The sequence below is a fragment of the Somniosus microcephalus genome, unplaced genomic scaffold, assembly GCF_052327205.1.
Source record: "Somniosus microcephalus isolate GS21.2 unplaced genomic scaffold, FLI_Smic_1.0 unresolved_chr3, whole genome shotgun sequence".
Taxonomy (NCBI): domain Eukaryota; kingdom Metazoa; phylum Chordata; class Chondrichthyes; order Squaliformes; family Somniosidae; genus Somniosus; species Somniosus microcephalus.
The window spans coordinates 52,081,243-52,100,944 of NW_028225181.1; the positions used below are offsets into that span (position 1 = coordinate 52,081,243).

The following is a 19,702-nucleotide window of genomic DNA, read 5'->3' on the forward strand; positions in this document are numbered from 1 at the left end:
GTATCATTCTGGTGTGGTTCCTTCAAACAGATACTGCACCCAATGTGGCTCCTGAAATGCTCAGTCCCTGAGAATCACCCAGTCTCGAATGAGATATTTCTCAAAGGACAGATTGCCCCGCACTCTATCCAAGATTCCTCGGATTTATCATTTGAGATCAGGGTGAACAGTCAGGAAAGGTGCCAGAACCGGATATGACTGAGAGAATCAGTGGTGGAGTCGGTGTCCTTTGAGGAAGGGGCAGTACCGCTGGAGCTTGTGATACCAGGAGGGTTTGTTTCTGACACTGGGCGACAGAATTGGAGGCGTGGAATTCACAGCACAGAAACAGGCCTTTCGGCCCATCTGATCCATGCTAGTGTTTAGGCTCCATACAAGTCTCCTCCCACCTTGCATCATCTCACCGTATCAGTAGAAACTCCTAATGCTTTCTCCGCCACGAATTTATCTAGCTTCCCCTTCAATTCATCCATGATATTCGCCTCAACTACTCCTTGTAGGGAGCTCCACATGCTCACCACTCTCTGGATAAAGGAGTTTCTCCTGAATTCCCTGTAAGATATATTAGTGACTATCTTATATTTATGGCCCCTAATTTTTGACACCTCCACAAGTGGAAAGAACCTCACTAGGTCTAACCTCTGAAACCCTTCATAATTATAATGACCTCTATCATGTCCCCCCTCAGCCTTCTCTTGTCTGGAGAATATAATCCCCAGCCTTTTCAATCATTCCTGACAGTTGTACCTTCCCAGTTCTGGGATCATCCTTGTAAACCTTGTTTTTGCACCTTCTCCAGTGCCTCTATATCCTTTTCATATTTCGTATATAGAGGCCAGAACAGTGCACAATGCTCCAGGTGTGGTCTAACCAAAGTATATGGGGACCAGAACAGTGCACAATGCTCCAGGTGTGTTCTAACCAAGGAATATGGAGACCAGAACTGTGCAGAGCACTCCAAGTGTGGCTTAACCAAGGTTTTCTGTAAATTTAACATAACTTCCCTGCTTTCCAATTCAATTACTCTAGAAATGAACTCCAGTGCTTTGTTTGAAATGCGATTTACAACACATGGAATCGCAGCAGACATATTTGCCTTGGACTAAACCTTGAACTAAGATCCATTATTCCCACATCAAAAAATCTGGGATAGCGGCAATGTATGAAGGGACAGCTTCAAAATGAATGCCACCAGACACAATCTGAGGGAATAATTCTACCGGAAACTTTCTTGATATGACGGTTCCCAATATGAGATGTTATATTTTGTGCATATGGATTTTCACAAGTCATTTGATAAAGCGCCACACAAGAGCCTTGTTGTGATAGTTAAGGCACGTTATGTTAACAAGAAACAGATTAGAGGATGGAGGGATCCCATGATTCGTTGCTTGTCACTATGTGTTCCACATGGCAGGACGGGTAATAGGTTGTCAACTTTTCCCTACAACTCTCTCTCTCTTCCTGTCTCTCTCTCTCTCTCTCTGACTCTTTTTCACTCCCTCTCTTTCTCTCTCGCTCTATATCTGTCTGTCACCCTCTGTCTATCTTTCTCTCCCTCTGTCTGTCTCTCTCACTCTCTATCTCTCTCTCTGTCTCTATTTATTTGTCTCTGTCTCTCTAGCTCATTCTCTCTCTCTTTCTGTTCATTCTTTGTCTCTTTTCCTTCGTCTCTCTCTCTCTCTTTTTCTGGCTGTCTCTGTCTCCCTCTCTATCTACCTATTTCTCTTTTTCTCTCTCTCTCAATCTGTCTCCATTCCTCCCCGACTTTATCTTACGTTATCAGTCTTTCTTTCTCTCCGTCATTCTCTGTCTCTCTCCGTGTGTCTGTCGCTATCTTTCTCCCTCTTCCTCACTCTCTCACTCTCCCCGTCTTTCTTTCTCTCTCTATCCCCGTCTCTCTCTCTCCCCATATATTTCTCTTTCTCTCTCTCTCTCACTTTCTGTCTCTGACCCTCTCATCCAGTTTCTCTCCCTCTTTTTTCCCTCTCTCTCTGGCTCTCTGTCACTACCTTCACTCTTTCTCTCTCTGTTTCCAAGACTCCCTCTGTGTGTCTCTATAACTCATTCTCCCATGTCTGTCTCTCTCTACATATATTTATCCGTCTCTCTCTGTCTATTGATCCTTCAGTCCTGAAATGTCTCTTGTCTCGGTGCCCATCAGTTCAATGCCTGGCCCGGCGCTGTGCTAGACCCAGATCGAGCAGGAAGATCCACTCTTGACCCAGGGCTCGTTCTCCATCCTCCAGTTACCATGTGGCTGATCTTTCATTACAGATTCGGTGAAGACGACAAGTCGTGGAGCCAATGGAGGGTCGACATCAGAAGCTGAGTGCAAGCCGTCAGAGGAGGGACATTCAAGGCCAGGTATCAGCCGGCTTCTGGTAGGACCCATCCAATCAGACTATTCCAGGGTCCAATCCCGGAAACATTCAGTCCCTGACGACACCCTCGGACATTCAGCTATGGAACCTCCCAAATATCCTGCTTTATAATTTGACAGTTCAGTCCCAGTCTCTCCCAATATTAACTACGTAGAATAGAACTGGCCATTCTTCCCAAATGGTCCATGCCAGGGTTTACACTCCACACGAGCCTCCTGCCACCTCTGTTCATCTAACGCTATCAACATATCCTACTATTCCTCTCTCCCTCATATGTTTATCTAGCTTCCCTTAAATGCATCTATGCTATTCACCTCAACTACTCCCTTTGTTAGCATGTTCCACATTCTCACAACTCTCTGGGTAAAGAAGCACAGGAAACTTCGTGATATCCGGCACTGACGGGACCGAGCTGCTGCCGATCGATCAAAACTTCCGGATAGAACAGCGCTAATGTTGAGGAATACGGAGGTTTTCATCGCCGTATCTGACAACAAACACTGTTGCTTAGCAACAGCTTGTAAACACTGGGCCCGTACCTTGGAAGCGTCTCTGAAGCTGTTGCTAAGCTACAGAGATGCTTTCCAGAGCCTGACTGTTATAAAAATGCTAGGAGAAGAAAAAAAACCTAACCAAAACGGCTGCTGATTTCTGCTGTTAGATCGAGGTTTCCGGACATACAACCTCCGGACAAACCAAAGTTTCCTGTATCTCCTGAATTCCCTGTTGGATTTATTAGTGGCCATCTTATATGTATGCGCACTAGTTCTGGACGCTCCCACAAAAGGAAACATCTTCTTTACATCTACCATATCAAAACCTCTTCAGAATTTTAAAGACCTCTATCCAGTAATCCCTCAGCCTTCTCTTTTCGAGAGAAAAGAGCCCCAAACTTCTCACTCTTTCTTTGAAACCACTCCCCCTCCCATTTGCTGTGCTTCTTTTGACTGTGAGGAGTTAGGAGCCGGAGTGGGTCCTCATTTATTGCCCCTCCCCAGTGCCCTGGAATTTGTAGCTGTGGGGCTGCCTTTTCGAGCTGCTGTGGAGAATTGTGGTGGTCGGGTCAGAGGGTGCTTTGTGAAACCAGCGACTGGGCCTGGAATTGTACACACAGATCCACGTTCCCTGGTTCAGCTTCCAGAACAGAAGGTCCTCAGTTGGACCTGCACTCCGGGTTTGCCGTCTCTATGCCCCCTCCCTGTACCCGGTTTTTATTTCTGCCTCTAACTCTGCTCGGCATTGGGCGGGGTTTGGGCATTTTGGCTGAAGCCTTTTCCACTTAATGTTCCAGGGGTGCTGAAGTTGTCGAAGGAGGAGTGTGAGAAGGTCAGTGCCGAGGTCCAAGTGATGTACATCGGCAAAAACAAACTGGACACCCCCGCGAAAAAGGAAGCCTATCTCCGGCAGGTGAGGGAGTTATTCTTCATTCATTCTCGGGTGTGCCGGCACTGATTGACCAACACCAGTTGGCATTGATTGAGCAACTCCAGCTGTCATTGACTGACCAACACCAGTTAGCACTGATTGACCAGCTCCCGCTGTCATTGATTGACCAACACCAGTTGGCATTATTTGACCAGCACCAGTTGTCATTCATTGACTGTACCTAGTTGACAATGATTGACCAACTCCAGCTGTCATTGATTGACCAACTCCAGTTGGCATTAATTGACCAACACCAGTTGGCATTGATTGACCGTACCTAGTTGGCATTGACTGACCAACACCAGTTGGCATTGATTGGCCATCACCAGTTGGCATTGATTGACCATCCCCAGTTGGCATTGATTGGCCATCCCCAGTTGGCATTGATTGACCATCCCCAGTTGGCATTGATTGACTATCTCCAGTTGGCATTGATTGACTAGCCCCAGTTGGCATCGTTTGATCATCCCTAGTTAGCATTGATTGACCAACACCAGTTAGCATTGATTGACCATCCCCAGTTGGCATCGTTTGATCATCCCCATTTGGCATCGTTTGATCAACCCTAGTTAGCATTGATTGACCATCCCCAGTTGGCATTGATTGACTATCCCCAGTTGGCATCGTTTGATCATCACCATTTGGCATCGTTTGATCATCCCTACTTAGTATTGATTGACCATCCCCAGTTGGCATTGATTGACTATCCCCAGTTGGCTTCGTTTGATCATCCCTAGTTGGCATCGTTTGATCATCCCTACTTAGCATTGATTGACAATCCCCAGTTGACATTAATTGGCCATTCCCAGTTGGCATTGATTGACCATCCCCAGTTGGCATTGATTGACCATCCACAGTTGGCATTGATTGACCATCGCCAGTTGGCATCGTTTGATCATCCCTACTTAGCATTGATTGACCATCCCCAGTTGGCATTGATTGACCATCCCCAGTTGGCATCGTTTGATCATCCCCAGTTGGTATCGTTTGATCATCCCCAGTTGGCATCGTTTGATCATCCCTACTTAGCATTGATTGACAATCCCCAGTTGGCATTAATTGGCCATTCCCAGTTGGCATTGATTGACCATCGCCAGTTGGCATTGATTGAACATTCCCAGTTGCCTTTGATTGACCATCCCCAGTTGGCATTCAATGAACATTCCCAGTTGGGATTGATTAACCATCCCCAGTTGGACTGGTGTTAAGGATAGCGGATTCCCCTTTTGTTAAGTGGAGCGCTATCCCTGGTTTTAAGAGGGAGGGTGTCCCCTTGTGTTAAGAGGGAGGTAGTCGCCTGGTGTTAAGGGGAGAGGCGACGTCTGGTGTTAAGTGGAGGGGATTGATCTGGTGTTAAGTGGAGGGGAGTCCTCTGGTGTTAAGGGGGAGAGGATTCCCTGGTGTAAGGGGAGTGGATGGCGTGATGATAAGGGGAGCGGAGTCGCCTGGTTTTAAGGGGGAGGGGATTCGCTGGTGTTAATGTTAGGGGATTCCCTATGTTTTAGGGACTCGGTGATGTTCCCTGAGAGCCCCTGTTAATGTACGGTGTAACTGCGACACCTTTCTATTGGACCTCACTGAGGGACATCCGTCCATTCCCAGGTACAAGACATGCTGAAAGACCACCTCCCATGCAAGAAACTCGCGCTGCAGTTTCACGGAGAACAGGAGGATGAAGCTGGAAAGAAGAAACGGAAATGACCCGGCAGATCAGGGATTGACAGCGGGTGAACTTCAACCCGAATCTGGGCACATTGACAGCGTCCAGGAGCAGCGGGGGGGGGGAGGGGGCTGTTGAGGATGGGGGTGATTGGGTGGGGTGAATAGTGTGAGGTGGGCGGGGCTGGGTGAGTGGGGACAGGGAGTGGGGTGGGGGTTGAGGTGAGTTGTGGTGGGAAATGGGTGGGATGAGTGGGGTCAGGGGATAGGGTAGGGATTCGGGTTGAGTGCTGTCAGGGATGGGGGATTGGGGTGGGGGATGGGGTGAGTTTTATGGGGCCGGGGTGAGTGGCCACAGGGAGTGTGGTCAGGGGCTGGGGTCAGTGTGTTGAGGTGGGGGTGGGATGAGTGGTGTGAGGGTTGGGGCGCGGTGAGTGGTGTCAGGGGGTGGTGTCAGGTTTTGGATGAGTGGAATGAGGTGGGTGGGAGGAGTGGGGGGGGGATGGGGTGAATGGGATGTGGGGTGAGTGGGGTCAGGGGCAGGTGTGGTGTGAGGGGGTGTGAGGGGCTGGGATGGGGTGAGTGGTATCAGGGAGTGGTGTCAGGTTTTGGGTGAGTGGGGTGAGGTGGGTGTGATGAGTGGGGATTGGGTGGCTGGGATGTGGGTTGTGTGGGGTCAGGAGTGGTGTCAGGGATTTGGGTCAGGGGGTGAGGGTCAGTGGGTGGGGTGAGGTGGGGTCAGTGATTTGAAGTGGTGGGGTGAGTGCGGTCAGAGGGTGGGGTGTGTGGGCTGAAGTGGGTGGGAATATTGGGGTGTGTTGTGTTGAGTTTTCTCATTGAATTGTTCCTAATGGACAGTGTCCAGGAGCGGTGGTGTGCGGTGTTTAAAAGCGATTTAAAATGTGTTAAACGGAGTCGAAAAGCAGTTTAATAAGGAGTTTAAAAGGAGTTTAATAAGAGATTTTAAAGGTTTTTAAAAGGAGTTTAAAAGGTGTTTATTAAGAGGTTTAAATGTTTTTTAAAAGGAGTTTAATAAGGAGTTTAAAAGGTGTTTAAAAGGAGTTTATTAAGGGGTTTAAAGGGTTTTTAAAAGGAATTTCAACTGTTTAGAAGTTGTTTAAAAGGAGTTTATTAATGGGTTTAATGGTTTTTAAAAGCAGTTTAATGTAGGATTTAAAATGTGTTAAACGGAGTCGAAAAGCAGTTTAATAAGGAGTTTAATAGGTGTTTAAAAGGAGTTTATTAAGGGGTTTAAATGGTTTTCAAAAGGAGTTTAATAAGGAGTTTAAAAGGAGCTTATTAAGGAGTTTATTAAGGGGTTTAAATGGTTTTTAAAAGGAGTTTAAAAGGTGTTTAAAAGGAGTTTATTAAAGGGTTTAAATGGGTTTTAAAAGGAGTTTAATAAGGAGTTTAAACGATTTTGAATAGGAGTTTAATAAGGTGTTTAGAAATGTTTAAAAGGAGTTTATTAATGGGTTTAATGGTGTTTAAAAGCAGTTTAATGTAGGATTTAAAAGGCGTTTAAAATGTTTTTTAGGGATTTATAAGGAATTTAAAAGGGTTTTAAAAAGTCTGTAAACGGGGCTTTTAAATGGTTTTGGAAGGAAAGGTTTAATCAGATTGCCCTGAGGTGTTAATGTAATACTGGTGATGGGGTTTCTTTATATTGTGGTAATGTCGCTTTGAGCCTTTGTTTGTTGAGTAGGGAAGTAAGATTCTTCAGTGGGAATATCTTCACACAGTGAGAAACAGACAGTGATACTAAGGTTGTAACCATCTGTTTGATGAGAGAAAGATAGACAGAAAGAAAGATTTGCATCTGTATCGTGCCTCAGGATGTCCAAAGCGCTTAACAGCCAATGAAGTACTTTTTGAAGTGTAGTCACAGTTGTAATTTAGGAAACGTAGCAGCCCATTTGTGCACAGCAAGCTCCCACAAACAGCGATGTATCAATGATCAGATTAGAGTGGAGAGAAAGATCCCAATCCTTGGAACGGAGGCCTTAAAGACTTACAACAACAACTTGCGTCTATACAGCGCCTTTAACGTAGAGAAACATCCCAAGGTGCTTCACAGGAGCCTAAATCAGCAACATTTGATGCCGAGCCACATGAGATATTGGGACAGGTTTTAATGAGGATCTTGCAGCAGGAGAGGTGAAGAGGTTTAGGGAGGGAATTGCATAGCTTGGGGCCAAGGCCACCAATGGTGGAGTGGTTAAAATCGGGGGTGCGCAAGAGGACAGAAATGGAGGATTGCAGTGATCGCGGAGGGGTGGAAGAAGTTAGAGATAGGGAGGGGTCGAGGGCATGGAGGGATTTTCAAACAAGGATGAGATTTTTTTTGAATCAATCATTTGCTGGACCGGGAGTCAATGAAGATCAGATAAGAACCTTCCTGAGAAACACCAGAGCTTGAAACTGGGCAATTAGGGAGGTTGAGTGAAGTAAATGGAGTGAGGGATCTGTAGGGACAAGGACAGAATTTAAATCAGCGTTCACAGAAACATTATCCAGGACACCTCTTGATGTAACTTTGAAACAGGCCAATTGTCATGTAGAAGGAGTAAGCAGAAGGTATAAGCAGTGGGTGCTAGAACTGAAACCGTGTTAAAATCTGATCAATCTGTATAGCGAACTCGGGACTGTAACACGTTTGATTATCTGGCTAAAACTCGCAAGGATTTGTCGGAAGCAGTGGCTGTTGTGTGCAATTATTTTATGCTTAATAAATCTGTGACATCAGACATTCAGTGTTGTTAATGCTATTGATTAAAGGAGTGAATTATAAGTAACCACATACGCATTTACACCTTCTCTAACATAGGCCAACTCCTCTCTCCATTCACTCACTACCCAATCTAGGCCTACACTTGACTCCAGTCCCTCACAACCCGAGCTGGACCTACAACGGACTCCAATCCCTCACTGCCGGGTCTGGCACCACAGCTCACTCCAGTCTCTCACAATCCGGTCATGGGCCTACAGCTGACTCCAGGCATTCACTACAGGGTCTGGATTATACCTGACTCCAGTCCCTCACTACCCGCTCTGGATCTACACGACACTCCAGACTCTCACTACCCAATCTGGGATTACACCCGAATCCAGTTCCACACTAACCGGTGTGGGCCTACACACTAATGCACTACCTCAGTTCCCACTCTGCGCGTACACCTCACATCAGTCCCTTAGTACCTGGACTGATTATCCCCACTCCACTCCCCCTCAGCCAACCAATCCCCTAAACCTTACTGCCCAACTCCCCTCCCCCTCAATACCCCACTCACCGCCCAACTCACCACAACCTCACCTCTCCAATCACCTCCCCCACACTGCCCCACTCCCCTCCACTTACTGTCCCACACCCCTCACCATCACCACCTCACTCCCCTCCCTCTCATCACCCCAAACCCCTCCCAATCACCGCCCCTCTCCGCTCCCCGTCAACGCCCGACCCCACTTCGCTCCCTGTCATCACCCTAATACCCTCCCAATCAATGCAACTCTCCACTCCCCCTAACCTCCCCACTCCACTCCACCATATCCACGCCACTCCCCTCCCCTTCACCACCCCACTCCACTCGCCCTCATTGCCCTACTCCACCACCGCTCACCGCCTGACTCCCCATCCCCTCACGGAACGACTCCCCACCCCCACTCCCAGCCTCTCTCCCCTCTCCCTGACCGCTGCACTCCCCTACCACTCAACGCCCCACTTCCCTCCCATTCAACACCACATGCCCAATCCCCTCCGCAGTCCACTCCCCTCAAGGTCACCCTCCCACTTCCCTCCCTGGTAACCGCCACACTCGACTCCTGACCACCACCCCACTCCTCATCCAGCACTGCCCCACCCTGCTCCCTCACCACCCCACACCCTTTCCCGGTAACCTTCCCAATTGCATTACTCTCAGCGCCCCACTCCACTTCCACTCACCGCGCCACTTGTCATCTCTCAACCACACTCCACTCACCCTCAATGACTTGCTCCCCTCCCCCTCACCATCCGAAACATCTCGCCCAGTCCCCACACTGCCCAATGCCCTCCCACTCCTCACCAACCCATTCTCCTCCTCACCAACTCACTACCCTCCCACAATTCACCCCTCTCCCCAACCCCTCATCACCCGTCTCCCCAACCCCATATTGCCCCACTGCCCTCCCACTCACCATTCCTCTCCCCTCCCACTCACTGCCCTACTGCCCTCCACCTTAGCGCCCCAATCCCCTCACACTCAGCAACCAACTCCCCTCCCCTCTCTACTCAGCTTCCCACTCTTCACCATCCTTCACCCCACAGCTCCCCTCCCCCTCATCGCCTCTCTCCCCTCCCCCTCATCGCCACACTCCCCATCTCACCATCCAGATCTCTCCCCCTCACCACCATCCACAACCGTCCCACCCACGCCCCTCCCCTCCCGCTCAGCACCCCACTACTCTCCCCAAACCCCTCCCCCACAACTCCCAACTGCGCAGCTGTCCCCACCCCACTCATACACTTACTGCCCCACCACCCAGGCCCTCACTGCCCCACTTCTCTCGCCCCACTCGCCTTCATCTCACCGACCCCCTCAAGCCCCACAACACTGCCCCTCACTGGCCCACTCATCTGCGACTTCTCTCCCTCCTTCTCCCCTCCGGACCCTCCTTCTCCCTCCTTCTCCCATCCCCCATCCTCCTTCGCCCCTCCACCTCCCTCCTTCATCCCTCCCCCTCCCCATACCCAGAGGTGACCTCACCGCGTAGGCTTCTCCACCAACATGGCCGCCCCCACGGATCCGCAGGAACCGCCCCCTCTCCACGGTCACGGGCTCGGTTGAACCGCTATCCCACAGTGCAGCGCCTCCCTGAGCTACCGTTCCAATGGGGCATCTGCCCACCCGGCCCCTGATGGACAGGTAGGCGAACCAAAGAAACGGCTGCTGCTATTTATGACCAATGTCAGCACATCGCTGCTCCACTGAGACCGCGCCTCCCGCCGGCACTGTGATGGACAACTGGGCCAAACAATGGCTGAGGGGCGCTGCCGTGCTTTGTCCAATCGGAGCGCTGCCTTGCTGTTCAAGTTCAGTCTGGCATTAATGCATCATTCCCCAACAAACGTCTGAAAGTCACCTTCCGATTAGGCACTTTACAGCCTTCCGGACTCAATATCGATTCCAACAATTTCAGATCATAACCTCGGCCCCCATTACATTTTTACATGTATTTTTTGATCCACACTATTGTTTTGTGCCCTTCTCCCTTTATATCTCTCCCACATTGCAGCTGTCTCATTCTGCCAGCGCATTTCACACCTAATCTAGAGCTGTCTTTTGTCTCCAGCAGTCCTATCACCATCTCGTCTGGTTTTGAATACCTCTTAATGTCTCTGCACTTCTCTTTTGTTCTTTCACCCCCATTTCCCAGCCCCCAAACTGGCCTTTAATCTGTTTCATTTCCTGTGTTTTCTCAGTCGTGACGAAGGGTTTCGACCCGAAACGTTGACGCTATTTCTCTCTCCACGGATGTTGCCTGGCCTGCTGAGTTTTTCCAGCATTTTCTGTTGTTATCTCTGAAAGTCATTGCCCGACCAGCGTCATTGCGTCATATCGCTTTGACGGACAGTCGAGTGAGGCGCTGCGGGGCGCTGGAACCAATGAGAAACAGCAGGGGGCATCAGCTCTCCTTAAAGCCGAGCGGACAACACTGAATTATGGTTGTGCAAATATATTTCACTGATGTCAATCAAAGAGGGAACCAAACTGTGGAAAGTCAGTGGATGGGGGAGGAAGAAACCAAGGGGAGATGAAGGGAGACAGATGGAGGGGAAAAGGGAACGAAATAGGGGAAGGGCAATTCAATTGGGAAAGTGGAAAAAACAGTATCATAACACAACAGGATGCCATCCGTCCCATCTTGTTTGTGCCGGCTCTTTGGTAGTACTACCCATTTAATCCCAATCCGCTGTTCTTGCCCCATAGAACTGCAAACATTTCCCTTCAAGTGATTTATCCGATTTCCTTTTGAACGTTACTGTTGAATCTGCTTCCACCGCCCTTTCAGGCAGCGCGTTCCAGATCACACCATCTCGCTGAGAAAAACAATTTCCTCCATTCGCCTCTGGTTCTTTTGCCAATCACCTTAAATCTGTGTCCTCTGTTTATTGACCCTTCTGCCACTGGAAACATTTTCTCCTTGTTTACTCCATCAAAAACCCTTCATGATTTTGAATTCCGCTATCAAATCTCCTCTTACCATTCTCTGCTCTAAGGAGAACAATCGCAGCGTCTCCAGTTTCTCCACATAAGTGAAGTCCATCCTCCCTGGAACTATTCTCAGAAATCTCTTTTGGAGCCTCTCCAAGGCCTTGACATCCTTCCTAAAGTGTGCATAACCTCCTTGCTTTTCTACACTATTCTTCTATTATTAAAGCCAAGGTTCCTGTAAGATTTTTTTTATTAGCCTTCATAACTTGTCCTCCAATTCAAAAGATTAGTGTTCATACACCACATGTCTCTCTGTTATTCCACCCCATTTTAAATTGGACCATTTAGATCCTATTTTCTCTCCATATAATTGTTCTGACCAAAGTTTATCACTTCACACTTCTCTGTGTTCAATTTCATCTGCCCTGTGTCTGCCCATTTCACTAGTCTGTCTATGTCCTCCTGAAGTCTGCTCCTGTCCTTCGCATAAATTACTACTTTTCTGAGATCTATATCATCTGCAAACATTGAAATCATGCCCGGTGTACCGAAGCCCTGCTCATTAATATATATCAAACAGAGCAATGATGCCAACACCGACCGTTGTGAAACACCACTGCACATTTCATCCAATTCAAGAACTATCTTTCACCACTTCTCTCTGTTTGCTGTCCCTTAGAAAATGTCATATCCGTGGTGCGACTGTCAATTTAATCCAATGGGCTTTAATTTTTCTAACACATCTATTATGTTGTACTTTACTCAATGTCTTTTGAAAGTCCATGTGCACAACATCAACCGCACTATCCTCATCGTACCTCTCCATCACTTCATCAAAGATCAAGTTAGTCAAACACGATGTGCATTTAATAAATCTTTGCTGACTTAAATTTATTAGCCCATGCTTTTCCAAGTGCAAATTCATGTTGTTCTGGATTAATGTGTCTAAAGGTTTCCCCACCAGCGACATTAGGCTGACTGGCCTGCAGTTGCCTGCTTTATCCCTCTCCCCCTTTTTGAACAGAGGTGTACCATTTGCATTCCTCCAATCCTATGGCACTACTTCAAAAGGGCTCATTACGAGTTCCCTTGTTTTCTGTGGTGTTCAACAATGATTTAGACTTCAATGTTGGGGGCATGATTAAGAAGTTTGCAGATGATGCAAAAATTGACTGTGTTTTTGATAGTGAGGAAGAAAGCTGTAGGCTGCAGGAAGATTTCAATGGACTGGTCAGGTGGGCAGAAAAGTTGCAATTGGAATTCAATCTAGAGAAGAGTGAGGTAATGCATTTGGGGAGGTTTAACGAGGTAAGGAAATACACAATAAATAGGAGGATACTGAGAAGTGCAGAGGCAGTGAGGGGCCTTGGCGTGCAGGTCCACAGATCCCTGAAGGAAGCAGGACAGGTAGATGAGATGGTTATGAAGAAATACGGGATATATTCCTTTGTTAGCTGTGGCATAGAATATAAGAGCAGTGATTTTATGCTTCAACTGCATAAAACACTAATTAGGCCACAGCTAGAGTATGGCGTAAAGTTCTGGTCGCCTCACTATAGGAAGGATGTGATTGCTTTGGAGAGGGTGCAGAGAAGATTCACCAGGATGTTACCTGGGATGGAGCGCCTCAGCTATGAAGAGAGGCTGGACAGGCTGGAGTTGTTTTCCTTGGAGCAGAGAAGGCTGAGGGGGGACCTGATTGAGGTGTACAAAATAATGAGGGGCATAGATAGGGTAGATAAAGAGGAACTTTTCCCCTTAGTGGGGGGGTCAATAACAAGGGGGCATAGATTCAGGGTAAGGGGCAGGAGATTTAGAGGGGATTTGAGGAGGAACTTTTTCACCCAGAGGGTGGTTGGAATGTGGAACTCAATGCCTGAAAGGGTGGTGGAGGCATGAACCCTCACAACATTCAAGAAGCATTTGGATGAGCACTTGAAATGCCATTGCATACAAGGCTATGGACCAAATGCTGGAAAATGGGATTAGACTGGACAGGGATGGATGGGCGGCGCAGACACGATGGGCCGAAGGGCCTCTTTCTGTGCTGTAAAACTCTATGACTCTATTACAGGAAAGATGTGATTGCACTGGAGAGGATAGAGAGGAGATTTAATAGAACGTTGCCATGACGGGAGAATTTTAGCTATGCTGATAGATTAGATAGGCTGGTGTTGTTTTCTTTGGGGCAGAGGGGCTGAGGGGTGATTTAATTTGAGGTGTATAAAATTATGAGGGGCGTAGAAAGAGTGGTTAGGAGGGACCTATTTCACCTAGCAATGAGATCAATAACCAGAGGGCATAGAGCTAAAGTAATTGGTAGAAGGATTAAAGGGGATTTGAGGCGAACATTTTTTCACCCAGAGGTTGCTGCGGTTCTGAAATTCACGGCCTGAATGGGTGGTAGAGGCACATTTAAAGAAAGAAACACTTGCATTTATATTGTGCTTTTCACGACCTCAGGACATCCCAAAGCGCTTTACAGCCAAAGAAGAGGCGAGAGTGCTACCCACTGAGCCACAGCTGACATAACTACTTTAAAAAGTTAAAGGCGCTATATAAATGCAAGTTGTTGTTTTTGTTTTCATCTAGGGAGCTCGAGCTTTCGAGGCCCTTCAGTTCCCCTCATGGGAATATTTCTAGCCTGTAGCTGAACCACCTCCTCTTTGAAATCCTCCTGTTGTTCAATAACTGTTTCGCCGACCAACCTTCAATTCCAAAGCACCTGGGCAATTATGATGATATGATCACTGTTCTCGTAACCCCCCCCCCGACTGAAACATGCATCACTTCCTCCGTTCATGTCCCAGAACTAGATCCAGCACTGATTCCTTCCTCGTTGGACTGGCCAGGAAAGTTCCCTTGTACACATTTGAGGATTACCTCCCCCTCTTTGCCCTTTACACTGTTTCAATTACAGACTATATTAGGATAATTGAAGTCTCCCTTTATCACTACCCTGTAATTCATGCATCTTTCAGCAATTGGCCTGCAAATTTGCTCAATTTATCTCCTTCCCACTATTTGTTGGCCTACAGTGTACACCGAGAAGCTTAATATCTCCTTTTTTGTTGCTTAATTCTAACCAAATAGATTCTGTCTTTGGTCCCTCATCTACCTCATCCCTGTCCAGTGCTGTAATAGTTACTTTAATCAATACTGCTACACACGCTCCTTTCTATGCTTCCCTATCTTTCCTGAATAGCTTGTAGCCAGGAATATTAAGTTCCTAATCCGCCCCTTCTTGGAGCCAGGTCTCTGTTATTGCCACTGTATCATACTCGCATGTGGTGACTTGTGCCTGCTGGTCACCAACCTTATTTACCACACGCCATTTATGTACATGCACTCCAACCCCATGATAGACTGCCTCGCAATTGCCTCCAGTCTGATCCCTCCTATTTCTGAACGACTCTATACTCTAGTGCTACTTGCCTCTCCCAGTCATCTGTGCACCTTTTTTCTCCTCCTCAAATGTTTCATCCTGTTGGCAATCTCCCAGCCAAATTAGTTTAAACCCTCCCAACAGCACAGTTGTGGAGAAGTAGGAATGACAGGGGGAGAAGGGGGAAAGAAATGTGGGAAGGGGAATGAAATGAGAGACGAGGGAAATAAATGGGAGACGAGGGAATGAAATGGTGAATTGGAAAGGAATGAGGGGAAGCCGGTGTTAAGATTTCAGGTCCGCCGATTGTGCGGGGAATGTGGGCTCGGTGCGTCTCACAGGAAGTGACCTCATCCCGCTGATGTGATCATCAACATGGCCACTGCCGGCACCACCATCCTGTCCGCCATCTTGTCAATACCCTCCGCATAGACCAGTCAGAGTGAGAGAGAGAGAGAACGGGAAAGATTGAGAAAGAGAGAGACAGAGAAAGAGGAGTAAAGAGACAGGGACATAGGGAGTGAGATAAAGAGAGAGAGAGAGAGAGAGAGAGGGAAATGGACCAAGTGGGGAAAGAGAGAGAGAGATAAAGGGTGAGAGGGAGAGAGACGCAGAGCGAGATGAAGAGAGAGAGAGAGAGTTAGATGAGAATGCTTCATCCTGTTCCAGGAAAGCAGGACGCGGGGTGAAAGTGGGACCAGAAACACCTTATAAGAACGTAAGAAATATGAGCAGGAGTAGGCCATTCGGCCCCTCGAGCCTGCTCCACCATTATATCAGATCATGGCTGATGTTCGACCTCAATACCACCTTCTCGCAATATCCACATAATCTTTGATTCCACGAGAGTCCAAAAACCTACATATTTCAGCCTTGAATATACTCAACGACAGAGATTCCACAGCCCTCTGAACTAGAGCATTCCAAAGATTCACAACCCTCTGAGTGAAACAATTTCTTCTCAGCTCTGTCATAAATGGCCGACCCCTTATGCTGAGATTATGACCCCTAATTCAAGACACTCCAGCCAGGGGAACCAGCCTCTCAACGTATACCCTGTCAATCCCTTCAGAATCTTATATGTTTCAATGAGATCAGCTCTCATTCTTCTAACCAACTGAGCGTAGAGACCCATTCTACTCAATTTCTCCTCATACGACAGCCCTCTCATCGAAGGAATCATTCGAGGGAACCTTCGTTACACCCCCTCTAAGATAAGTATATCCTTCCTTAGGTACGGAGACCAAAACTGTGCACAGTACTCCAGGTGTGGTCTCACGAAAGCCCTGTACAATAGCAGCAAGACTTTCTGAGCGGGCCAAGTGATATACGAGGTCGACACATTACCCAACTTAGACTTACGTGAAAAAACTCACACAACCAAACAGTTTGAGAGAAGTAAAAATGCACAGTTTAATGTACAGAGCGCTCTGGGAGAAGAAGAACAGGAGACCCCGCGGTCTCAGCTGCCAGCTTCTGGGTTTTACAATAGTAGCCGAGCTTCTTTTATACAGTTTAAAAACAGGAAAGGTACCATACCAGCAGTTATTACATTAATTCCTTGGCCAATCTGGTACTTTAGCATCCTTCAACTTTGGCCAATCCGATACCTTAGCAACCCTTAATCACATTCTGTCAGAAACAAGTTAATTATATTATTATACCGTTAGCTAGCTTCTTTCACAAACAACTTAATTATGTTACTGTTAGCTAGCTTCTTTCATGTGACATGTTGGTATTTCGCAACCCTATTCTCACAGTGATACCTATGTCCTGCCAGTTGCATAACCCTGCCCTTAAACACCCGTTACCTCCCTTGTTCATAGAGTCATAGAGTAATACAGCACGGATAGAGGCCCTTCGGCCCATCGTGTCCGCGCCGGCCATCAAGCCCTGTCTAATCTAATCCCATATTCCAGCATTTGGCCCGTAGCCTTGTATGCTATGGCATTTAAAGTGCACATCCAAATGCTTCTTAAATGTTGTGAGGGTTTCTGCCTCCACAACCCTTTCAGGCAGTGAGTTCCAGACTCCAACCACCCTCTGGGTGAAAAAGTTCTTTCTCAAATCCCCTCTAAACCTCCCGACCTTTACCTTGAATCTATGCCCCCTAGTTATTGACCCCTCTACTAAGGGAAAAAGCTCCTCAGCATCCATCCTATCTATGCCCCTCATAATTTTGCACACCTCAATCATGTCCCCCCTCAGCCTCCTCAGCTCCAAGGAAAACAAACCCAATCTGCCCAGTCTCTCTTCATAGCTGAAGCGCTCCAGCCCTGGTAACATCCTGGTGAACCTCCTCTGCACCCTCTCTAACGCGATCACATCCTTCCTGTAGTGTGGCGACCAGAACTGCACACAGTATTCCAGCTGTGGCCTAACCAGTGTTTTATACAGCTCCATCATAACCTCCTTGCTCTTATATTCAATGCCTCGGCTAATGAAGGCAAGTATCCCATATGCCTTTTTTACCACCTTATCCACCTGTTCCGCCGCCTTCAGGGATCTGTGTACTTGCACACCCAGATCCCTCTGACCCTCCGTCTTACCTAGGCTCTTTCCATTCATTGTGTATTCCTTTGCCTTGTTAGTCCCCCCAAAGTGCATCACCTCGCACTTTTCCGGGTTAAATTCCATTTGCCACTGTTCCGCCCATCTGACCAACCCATCTATATCGTCCTGCAGACTGAGGCTACCCTCCTCGCTATTTACCACCCTACCAATTTTTGTATCATCCGCGAACTTACTGATCATACCCTTTACATTCATATCCAAGTCATTAATGTAGACCACAAACAGCAAGGGACCCAGCACCGATCCCTGTGGTACCCCACTGGCCACAGGCTTCCAGTCACAAAAACAACCTTCGACCATCACCCTCTGCCTTCTGCCACTAAGCCAGTTTTGTATCCAATGTGCCAAGGCACCCTGGATTCCATGGGCTCTTACCTTCTTGACCAGTCTCCTGTGCGGGACTTTATCGAAGGCCTTACTGAAATCCATGTATACCACATCCACTGCGTTACCCTCATCCACACACCTAGTCACCCCCTCAAAAAATGCAATCAAATTAGTCAGACATGATCTTCCCTTGACAAAGCCATGTTGACTATCCCTGATTAATCCTTGCCTCTCCAAGTGGAGACAAATTTTGTCCCTCAGGATTTTTTCCAATAATTTTCCTACCACTGATGTTAGGCTCACTGGCCTGTAGTTCCCCGCTTTTTCCCTACTACCCTTCTTGAATAATGGTACTACATTAGCGGTTCTCCAGTCCTCTGGCACATCCCCTGTGGCCAGAGAGGTCCTGAATATATGTGTTAGAGCCCCCGCAATCTCCTCCTTTGCCTCACACAGCAGCCTGGGATACATTTCATCCGGGCCTGGGGATTTATCCATTTTTAGGCCAGCTAAAACCGCCAATACCTCCTCCCTCTCGATGTTAATATGTTCGAGCATATCACAGTCCCCCCGCCCTATTTCTATGTCTACATCGTCCTTCTCCATAGTGAAAACAGATGCAAAAAATTCATTTAGAGCCCCTCCTACATCTTCCGGCTCCACACACAGATTGCCACTTTTGTCCCTAATGGGCCCTATTTTTTCCCTAGTTATCCTCTTACCCTTAATATACTTATAAAACATCTTCGGATTTTCCTTTATTTTGCTCGCCAGTGTTATTTCATGGCCCCTCCTTGATCTCCTAATTTCTTTTTTAAGTATCCCCCTGCACTTTTTGTACTCCTCTAGGGCTTCCTCCGCCTTTAGCCTTTTGTATCTACCAAAAGCCCTCCTTTTTTTCCAAATCCATTCTCGTATATCCCCTGACATCCAAGGCTCCCTGTGGTTTTTGGAACCACCCTTGACCTTTACGGGAACATGTTGCCATTGTATGATCTCAATCTCCCTTCTGAAAGCCTCCCATTGCTCCGATGCGGATTTTCCTACAAGTAGCTGATCCCAGTCCATTTTGGCCAGATCCTGCCTTATCCTATTAAGATCGGCCTTCCCCCAATTTAGAACCTTTATTTCCGGCCCATCCCTGTCCTTTTCCATGGCCACCTTAAATCTTACCATATTATGGTCACTATCACCAAAGTGCTCACCTACTAGCACTTTTTCCACTTGGCCGGCCACATTCCCTAGAATTAGGTCCAGTACCGCCCCCTCTCTTGTAGGACTTTCTACATGCTGGCTCAAAAAGCTCTCCTGGATGCACTTTAAGAATTCTACACCCTCTGAGCCTTTCACACTCTGACTATCCCAGTTAATATTGGGGAAGTTGAAATCCCCCATTATTATTACCCTATTATTTGCACATTTCTCTGAGATTTGCCTACATATCTGTTCCTCTATCTCCCCCTGACTGTTTGGAGGCCTATAGTACACTCCCAGCAAAGTGCTTGCCCCCTTTTTGTTTTTAAGCTCCACCCATATGGCCTCATTAGAGGACCCTGCTAATATATCATCCCTCCTTACTGCAGTAATTGACTCCTTAATTAATATTGCGACACCCCCTCCTCTTATACCTCCCCCTCTGTCTCGCCTGAAGATTCTGTACCCCGGAATACTGAGCTGCCAGTCTTGCCCTTCCCTCAACCATGTCTCCGTGATAGCAACAATATCATACTCCCATGTGTTTATCAACACCTTCAGTT

General features: G+C 47.5%; 1 long non-coding RNA gene across 1 annotated transcript; it reads left to right on the plus strand.

The window, feature by feature from the left end:
• The first annotated feature begins 2,255 nt into the window (after positions 1-2,255).
• On the plus strand, positions 2,256-5,606 carry LOC147091438 (uncharacterized). The gene is made up of 3 exons (XR_015075208.1): positions 2,256-2,367; positions 3,676-3,791; positions 5,412-5,606. It is a non-coding gene; the product is annotated as an uncharacterized LOC147091438 (long non-coding RNA).
• The last annotated feature ends 14,096 nt before the right edge of the window (positions 5,607-19,702 follow it).